The sequence below is a fragment of the Microtus ochrogaster genome, unplaced genomic scaffold, assembly GCF_000317375.1.
Source record: "Microtus ochrogaster isolate Prairie Vole_2 unplaced genomic scaffold, MicOch1.0 UNK7, whole genome shotgun sequence".
NCBI lineage: Eukaryota > Metazoa > Chordata > Mammalia > Rodentia > Cricetidae > Microtus > Microtus ochrogaster.
In genome coordinates this window covers 7,471,427-7,481,157 of record NW_004949105.1, presented here as the reverse complement: position 1 = coordinate 7,481,157, position 9,731 = coordinate 7,471,427, and the positions used below count along the sequence as shown (strand labels likewise).

General features: G+C 44.2%; 1 protein-coding gene across 4 annotated transcripts in view; it reads left to right on the top strand.

Moving 5' to 3' along the window:
- The window catches only part of Myo16 (myosin XVI), a 474,821-nt gene that overhangs the window by 292,753 nt on the left and 172,337 nt on the right, over window positions 1-9,731 (top strand). The gene's annotated exons all lie outside the window — the stretch shown is intronic.

Genomic DNA, 9,731 nt, shown 5'->3' with positions numbered 1-9,731 from the left:
ATTCAGGGACTGTGGATGCTGGCCCCTGGGTTATTCTGGTATACATAACTCAGGCCTTAATTCAGAGAGCTGTTTCATATTGCAGCCCAGGGGTAGGCTTCATTCAGACTTCATTTTAACAAGCTAATTTCACTGGAAGTGATTATGCTTTAGAAATATGAGCCCCCAGCCCACCTTCCCACCCACCAGCAGAGATGGATGAATCAAACTGTCTCTCACGCATAGATATGCAAATGTGTTCTCTCTAGAATGAAGGTATAGATGTGGCCTTTGTGCATGGAGAAGAATAGACGGTTTATGAATCTAGGAACAAGACATCTAAGAATAAAGCTCAGGAGTCGGTTGAGAGGCCATGTGCGTCTCTTTCAGAAGCAGCTTGATGAGGTGTCGAATTCTGTCGTGGGTTATTTGACAAAGGGTCCCTGCGGCAGTGCTCTTGGCTACCCTTAATCATCTCTAAGCAGTAGCTTTTCACGGCTATTTGATCATCTAAATATCATAGATTTCCATGGCATTTTGTCAATGAAAAACTCTGTTATTATTCTTGTCACTGGTAATGACCTTGAGACGACATCTGAAAGTGAAATTGCACTTGGAAGTCTTCGCAGGCTTGTCTTTGAATGAAACCCTCTGAGTAATATTTTCTGTTGTCCGAGAGTTCTTTACCCAATTCCTGAATAAAGCCATTCCTTGAAAAATATTAAAATTAGCATCAGTTAATGGGAAAGTTGGGAGTATAGACATTTCAGGTTTTGAACTAAGGGATATTAAGGACCCTTCAAATGCACCTGTGCAGAATCCCAGCGCTCAACACTGTGCTCACAGTGTTCTGAGAGCTGAGGGCAGCTCAAGCATCTTAGCAGAAGCCCTTGGCTCTTTCCCTGGTGCAATGAGGGCTCGAGCCCAGCTCTGCAGTGCATAGAGTTGCAACTCTTGTTTCTCTGTCAGTGGGGCAGGAAACAGGGAAAGGGGAAGTTCAGGAGCCCCGCCCCTGGAATGGTACTGTCCATTCCCAGGGGAGTCTCTTCCTCTCTGTTCAGTCTCACAGACACACCCCCAAAGGTGTACCTCACCAACACCCCCATGCAGTTCTTTGTAAACAGAGACTGTTTGTTTGTTTCCCGGCTGCCCATATCCAAATAACCACACAGAAACTATATTAATTACAACACTGTTGGCTCTATTAGCTCAAACTTCTTATTACCTAACTCTTACATCTTAAATTAACCCATTTCTATTAATCTGTGTATCGCTATGAGACTGTTGCTTACTGGAAAGATTCCAGCAGCTACATGGCATCTCTCTGACTTTGCCCTCTCTCTCTCTCTCTCTCTCTCTCTCTCTCTCTCTCTCTCTCGCTCTCGCTCTCGCTCTCGCTCTCGCTCTCGCTCTCGCTCTCTTCCAGCCTGGCTACATTCTGCCCTACCATAGGCCAAGGCAGCTTCATTCTTTTCCTAGCCCACTGACAGGCAGAGCATCCCTGTGGCTCCTTCCACCTCCCCTTTCTATTGTCCTTACCTTCATCCAGTTCACTCTAGGGACCTCTAGACCACCAGACCTCTAGGGATGCTATTGTTCTTGGCTCTGGGGGGAGGTGAGCTAATAGCACCCGTTCTCATCGCTGCATTCTTGTTCAGCGCACACATCTGCCACGGAAAGAGGCAAAGGGAGACAGAGGATCAAGTTCTGTTGTCAGAGTTCCTGGAATTTGCTCGGCCCAGCAGGCCCGGGACATGTTCTTACAGAGCCCAGTTAAGGCCCGCCATGGGCAGTTCTTGCCCAGGTCCTTTCCCAGTGTCCTGGGAAACAGCGGTGCTGCAATGTCTGAGAGGCAGGTATGTGATGGACTGTCTCTTCGTGGAGGGAGGCCCAGGACACCATAACACCCTCAGAAAAAATATGGAGTATAATTTATAGTCCCTGGACCCCAGAGATAAGGCTCCAACTGATGCAGATGACATAGGCCTGTAACTGGTTTTGAGAGGGATTTTGACATTAGTTTTCTGTGTTGAAAGCGTGGAGCCAGACCTGGGTGACCCCCCGCAGATATAGAAAAAAAAAAAAACCCTGTACTTTGTTTGTGTCTAGTTACTTTTCTATTACCATGAAGAGACTTATGACCAGGACAGCTTATAAAAAGAAAGAATTTATCCTGACTTTCATCCTACCGGGTTCATCCATGTTCATCATAGTGGGCAGGCAGGCAGGCATGGAGCAGTAGCCAAGAGTTCACTTTTGAGACATAATCAGGAGGCAGAGAGAGCTAACTAGGAATGGCACAAGCCTTTGAAGCCTCAAAGCCAGCCCCCAGTGACACCTCCTCCAATAAGGCCACACCTCCCAATCCTTCCCAAACAGCTCCACCAACTGGAGACTAGCAACTGGAGATCATGTATTCAAACATATGAGCCTGATCTTATGAAGGCAATTCCTTAATTGAGGTCCCCAGCTCTCAGATAACTCTAGCTTGTGTCAAGGTGACTTAAACCAGCCAGCATAGGACCTGGGCCAAGGAGATGGTGGAGATCCGTGGTGTATGTGCCACAGAGAGAAGAACATAGGAGCACCCATGTCCCTGGGAATGCTGGGAGAGGAGACAGAGAGGAAGGGCTCAGCTTGTGATGTAAAATGACAAGTGCTTTCTCCAGGAGGCATGAGGTCACCCCCTCACCTTATCATGCACTGAGGGTGACTGTCGGATAGAAAAGAAGGCTGGTGAACTAATATTTGTGGCATTTCTCAAGCCATTCAGTCTCCCTGCTGCTAACCAGTATACATATTTGAAGAAATGTGTATTTGACCATGTGTCTTAACTATTTTTCTATTGTTATGAAGAGATTCCATGGCCAAGGCAACTCTGAAGAGAAATCATTTAATTGGGGCCTTGGTTATAGTTCCAGGAGGTGAGTCTGCGGTCACCATGGTGACATGCAGGCATGGAATGAACTGGAACAGTAACTGAGAGTTTACATCAGATCCCCAAATTATAGGCGGGGGTGGGGGGTAGAGGCCCACCTCCAACAACACACCTCCTCTAATAAGGCCACACCTAGGCCAACAAGGTCACACTTCCCAATCTTTCCCAGACAGCTCCACTACCTGGAAACCAAGCATTCCAGTGTCTGGGCCTGTGAGGTCCTCACCACTCAATCCACAACACCATGTGATGAGAGACAATCCTCACTTCCTTCTCGCACTCCCGTTTGGTCTCTATTTCATACTTGGTGACTGTTATGCTCCAGGAAAGGGTACCCTGTCTGCCCTTATTTAACAAATACAAAAGCAGACAAACATTGAAATTTAGAGCGTCGATGTGTGTCTAAAAACCCGGTGGAAGCGTTACTTTGCTCAAGAACCGTCTTTCCCCTTGTAGTACTTGACTGTAATGACAATGAAGATTTAAACGGTCAGGATTGCAAGCTATAAAGTCATCCCCAGGAAAGCATAGAGGAAAGGCTGTAGAATATACAGTAAAAATCCAGAGATCAGCACAGAACTAAGCACCAGGTTTTTAAAAAAGACAAGTTTATACATTCATTGTTAATCCTGTTGAAAGCACTTAATTCTCAATAAATGGATTTATGTTATTAATTTTTAAATGCCTCAAAAACAATAAAATGCCTGCTTTGCATTTGTTGGGAAGATGAAGGTAGTTGCACCCAGGATTTCTTTTTCCATTTAATGAGTGATATTCTTCATTATCATATGTCATCTTTTATTTTTTGCTAGAAAAGTTTGAATAATCAAGGTGAGTACAAAGTTAATGGCAGGCAGCTGTTTACCTGCAGCCGTAGCACTCAGCGTTCCGTTTTTAATAGGACGAAAGGAACAGACAGAACTAAAAGCAAAAGTCCCTTCTGTTTGCTGGCATAGACCTGGTTCAGTCCTTCCCGGGTATTTCTTTGGCTCCACAGCCATCCACTTTCTCCCAACCACTGCAAAAGAACACAATGTGATAAGAAGCCCCAAAGAACAAGGCTGCGGTCTGTTTTCTGTGCTCTGTTTTTAACTCCGTGTTGGTTTTGTGATTGAACCACATCAACCCATCAAGAAAGAGTTGCTTTCACTTGCCAAATTAATTCCCGTGGATCCAGAAACTTCATCTGTAGATGGCTAAGTCTCTTTCCACATTTTCCTCAGTTGCCGGCAGGGCTGCAGGCTCGTGAACAGCCTCTGATACTCACCCAGGATTCCCCTGGGCTGAGCTTTTGTGGCAGAATTGCAGTCGGAGCATGAGTCTGCATTTCTCTGATGGAGCAGCGACTCTTCCAGCAAGGCAGCCTTGCACCGTGGCCTGGCAACATGTCGCGGATGTACAACAGCATACGTTAGCCTTTCTGCAGGGCCTTATTGGTCTTCTCTTATTACAAGACTATTTTACATTTTCCCCCTAAAAACTCTGAGATCTTCAACAAATCAGAAATATTACTTCCCAGATGAGGGATTGAAATGATTTCATAGTTGACTTTGGTATTCCAGGAGCCCTGCTCTTTGAACAGCTGTGCTCAATCCCCTCCAGGTTTTAATCTGATTGAAATTATATCAATAATACATTGTAATGACTTGATTCTTGTTAAGAGACTCGAGTTCTTTCCCTTGTTTTGGTTATCTTTATTCCTTCATACACCTTCTGTATTCATTTTGATTTTCATGAAACATTCTTTGAGGACATTGCCCAGAACCACACCCACAGATGCCCATGGGCTTGTCCCTCCTAGGCTGTGGCTTCTGCATTAGGGTGTTTGCTGCGCTCTCGCTCGGTCAGCAATGCCTGCTGCGTACCCATCTGCCCATTCAGAGTGTCTCTCCTGCTTCTTCTGGACGCATCCCTAGGTGTTCCTACCATGGACGCTGTTATGGTTCAGTTTATTGAGATACTGAATGGAGAGTTTCCCAGGTTGATCTTCTGTCTAGAAATCTTAAATTGTTTGCAGACTTTTCTTATTGGTTCTGATAAATTTTTGATGGCATAGCTTAGTATTTTCTAATTAAACAATCAAGAGGATGCTTCTCCCCTCTGTGCCTGTTGTTTCTCTTGCTGTTTTATTGCACTGGCCAGCACTGCCAGATGCAGTTGGGAATGCATGATGGTACATCTTGTCTTGTTTCCGAAATGATGACAATAGTATTCTTTGTCCTTATGCAACATGTTTACTTAAAATTCTGGTAGATAATCTTTTCTGAAAAACTACTGTGTCTCAGCTAAACTTTAAAAACAATCTATTGGAATAATGATAACCATTTCATTTCTTGCCTTTATGCATATTTTAAATTAATTTTTGAATGTTTAATTTTTTAATGAGACTATTTGTTTTATTTTTATTTCTTGATTTTATTTATCATTTAAGACAGGGTCTCATAGCTCTAGCCTAGAACTGGCTAAGTAAATCAGGCTGGCCTCAAACTCACAGAGATCTACCTGCCTCTGCCTCCAAGTGCTAGGATTAAGGCATGTCCAACTCTACCCCGCTCTTTTTTTCAGACTTTCATATATGAGTTCTGAATTTGTCAATTCCACCTCTCCCCATTTACTTAATTAATCTTTAATTACTATTGTTACATACAACTCACAAGTCCATTTCATTTATAAAGTATTTTTTAGCTACTTTAAATGTTTTATTTTTTTATTAAGTGTTTGCCTACATGTATGAATGTGCACCACATTAGTGCCTTGTGGTCACAGAAGTCAGAGGAGCCATCAGAGGTGATGGAACTGTAGTTAGAAATGATTATGAGCCCAGCTGGGTGCTGGGAACCAAACCTGGTCCTCTGCAGGGGCAGCCATGGCTTTTCACCACTGAGCTCCCTCAGCCCCCATTTTATTTTTTATGTTGACTCATTCTCCCTGTAAGGTCGCCAGCCCTGTTTGGTTTAGTTTGTTTTTATTTTCATGAAGAGAGACAAGGTTCTAGGTCTTTCACCTGACTCATGAGTACAGCTGTGTTACTCTCCTCTCTACAATGTTCCTAATGGCTTCCACCAGTTAGGGATCAGGTTGACTGTGACCCTGTAATTTTGTTTCTTTTTTTGAGTCACATGCTTGCTACAAAACTACCTTAGCACTTTAAGGCTGCCATGCTAATTGCAGGTGCATTTTTATAGTCTTTCAGTTCATTTATAGCTGTAGTGGTAATTTTTGTGCCTCTTCTAGTTTGTGCACACCTTTGGTCTGGGTCAAATTGTTTCTAAAAAAAATATTTTGTATTTGATCGTCAAGTCTCACATTACTTTGTTTTAACTGTTTTATGGTTCCCAGTCATTTTGAGCCTTGCTTTTCTGTTTTCTGAGTTTACAAGTTGAATGTTTGTTTGGTGCTTTTCAATGATTTTCTTTGCTCCAGGCCTATAAACTACCCTCTAAGTATCTCTGAGCTCGTCCCACGAGTTTCCTACATGTTTTAGCTTCTCCAAGACGTCATAACCAGCAGTTCATCAGAGAAGCGAACCTGACACACCCTGTTTCCCTTCATTCAAATTTGAGAATTTTCTTTCCATTAAATAAAGAGATTTCTTTGATTTTTATGAATACAGTACAAGTAGTTTCTATTTCTGGGTAGACTTGTTTAAATCATTCTGCTGATTACCATGACAACCCAAACTGTAATTTAGCAAGTATCTGAAGCAAAACCTGCTCTCTAAACAAGTCTCTCTCTCCACTCCCCCCAACACACACACTGACAGGCACAGTGATTTCTCCAAGAGCCAAGCGTCTCCATCTCCCTTCCTCTGTAACTGCGTCTGCTTTTCATGATCCCTATTTCCCGATAGGAAGATCTAGAGGAGTAGGAAGGACTTGACTGCAGCCCCAGACACCCTAGCACCCGGTGAGATGTAAGGGTCCTCATGACAGACAGCTGTAAGAACGTGTTGTTCTTATTATAAAAGTTGCCAAGACACCTTGGACAAAATCATGGTTTAACTTAAACATCCGTCCTAATGTTTGCGAATCATTTTCAAGAATGGCACAGCTCGTACAAGGAAGGGAGGCCAGTCTGTTTGGGTCCTGTTCTTGTTTATAGGAGGCACAGCTGATCTGTGGAAGCCTGAGTGGCCTAGCATCAAATGCCAGGGGCTTTCTCCTTAATGATGGCTCTTGTAGTCTTTGAGAATAGTATCTGAAAGCCAAATTGTTTCAATAAAATTTCCAAGTCATTAGTAATTTGATTTTAGGGCAGATAAATATCCAGCATCCTACTTTTTGACTTTTTTGAGTCAGGAATGTGCAAGCCAGCATGTGTTTTGTTTGCCTGTTTGTTTATGCAAAGGACAGAACCCAGGGCAGCTCCTGTCACCCTTGCTCACCCTCCTCTCAGTACCTGTGACCCATCCTGCTCAGTGGCCTTAAAGGTATCAGTTCCTTAACTCCCTGAGCAGTCACTGGGGCATACTGGAAGTCAGGCCAGAATAAACAATGCCCCAGAGGGATAAGAATGGGGGACGGAAAGTCTTTATCTTGGCCCCAAACTAAAAACCACCTATGGTGATGTACAACAGCCCTAGGGAAGTGGAGGCAGGAGGATTATGCTTTTGTAACCACACTATTCTTCAGGCTGAGCCCCAATCTCAGAAAATCCTTGTAGGCTATGCCAGTAACCATAGTTAAACACCATTGCTTTATAAATGTCTCCTGATCAAGGAGGCTGCACACAGTATGCAAAGCCTGCTAGAATTGGTCTGGGTTTTTCTCTCTGTACACACTGTCTCCTTGGAGACACAGCCACCCAAGCCTGGCTTCTTCAGCTGTGCAGCTGAGATTCATGATGAAGGGATATTGACTGTGATTATCTTATACTGAACTTGATGTATATGAGTTAGGCTAGGCACCAAAGCCTGTCGTTCTGTACTCTGACAACGGGCATCAGATTGGCATTTTTCTCTGTTTTTACATAAAGAAACAGAGAGAGAGAGAGAGAGAGAGAGAGAGAGAGAGAGAGAGAGAGAGAGCTTTTGAAAATGGTGGGATTTCACAGCAACAAAAGGAAGAGTTTGGGTGTGAATGCTGACAGGCCTTATTCCAAACCCCGCTTTTTTTCCAATGTGTGTCCTCTAGTGAAGTAGTCAGGGGAAGGGGCCCTGAAGGGGTGGTTCAGCAGTCATGAGTACTGGCTGCTCTTCCAAAAAATGTAGGTTTGATTCCTATTACCTATGTGGCGGCTCATAAGTACCTGTGATCCCAATTGCAGGAAATCCAACACTCTCTTCGGGCTCCTGTTAGCATACACATACACACACGCACAAATGACAGTTTTTAAAATAAAACCATGGGGCTCCAGCAATGAGGGTTTTGTTTTAAAGCGAGAAGAGTTTAGAATCAGTTCTGCTTTATGTAAGCGATTTCCTTACTCCCAGTGAAATTGGGATTACACTAAAACATTTCCTAATGGGAGCAATGCCTGAGGGTAGGGCTGTCCTCAGAGTCTGTGCATCTGGATCTGCCTTGTCTGAGACTTTGCCTAACCAGGTGCTGCTGCCTCTGCTGCCAACACTTTCAGTGAACTGGAGGAACTGCTGTTAAGTGACAGGCAGCCTGGCGGGAAGCCAGTGAGGAGAGGCGCTTGGTGCATTGCAGTGGCTAGTCTCCTGCCTATGCTTCCCACATGGCCGCTCAGTGTGACTTGGGTGTCCCTCAGCTGACAGGGCCCCAAGGTCTGAAACCTCCAGGTGATAAAGACTTCTGTTACCCAATGCCTGCTTTAAATTGTAAAGATATCCAGAAGCTTGCTTTAAAAATACACAGTAAGACCCGAGCCTCGGGGTGTGGGCAGGAAAATGCTGATCACAGGTACAAAGTGGTGACCATATAGCATGCAGAGGTGCAGAAAGCTGAATGAGCTGGTGACAACTGTTCTTGCCACGAGAGGAGGAACCGCGATCTGGCGTGACACTAGTAACAAGTACATTTGTAAACCTGTAGTCACGTACATAGTGCTATACATATATGAGTTAGCATTTATTTTTAAGAAGACAGTAAAAATGCGAAAGGAGGGTTTGAGTTAGAATGCAGTTGGCAGGAAGGGACAAAAACTGTCATAAATGGATAAAGATAGAAGAACAGAGATAATAATTCCTCCACAGTCTGACTGAGACCAGTGGCTAATGTGTTGGAAACACACAAATTGCATGTGCAGATGCATCTAAGGATGGGGCTGTGGATTTGTGTGCACAGTGGTTTAATCTGCCGGCTGGGTTTTCATACCTCTAATCAGTGGAGGACCTGGGCTATCCTGAGCTACCACTTAACAGGAAGGCAGTCTTAAGTGAAATGCCTTCTCCTAGTAAACCTCAATTTTTCTCAAGTCTTAGCAGCTGTGTTTGTTATTCCCCATCGTCAGCACACAAAGGCTCAGTAGTCATAGATTGCTGGCTTGATGTTTTGATTTCATGACCCACGAGTTTAAACAACTTGCTCGGCGGCCCTCACAATACCCAGGACTCTGGCGGCTTCCTCCTTGAAGTGGAAAGGACACCATGGGTCGTTTTCTTCCAGACTTACCAAACCCCACCTTTTCCAATATGGTTCTCCCACTGACTGCCAGGAATCCTGGACTTTTTTTAAGTCAAAAGACCAAATGAGAACAGTCAAGGTAAGCCTGGCTTCTGGAACAAGGTTGACGTACAGAACAGCATACCTCCCAGGGCTACAGCTACAGCATGGCCGTAAGGAAGCGCATTTCAATCACGTCCACACCTGCTCACCACCAGTGTTCTCCAGCTGGACTGCTCATTAGAGCT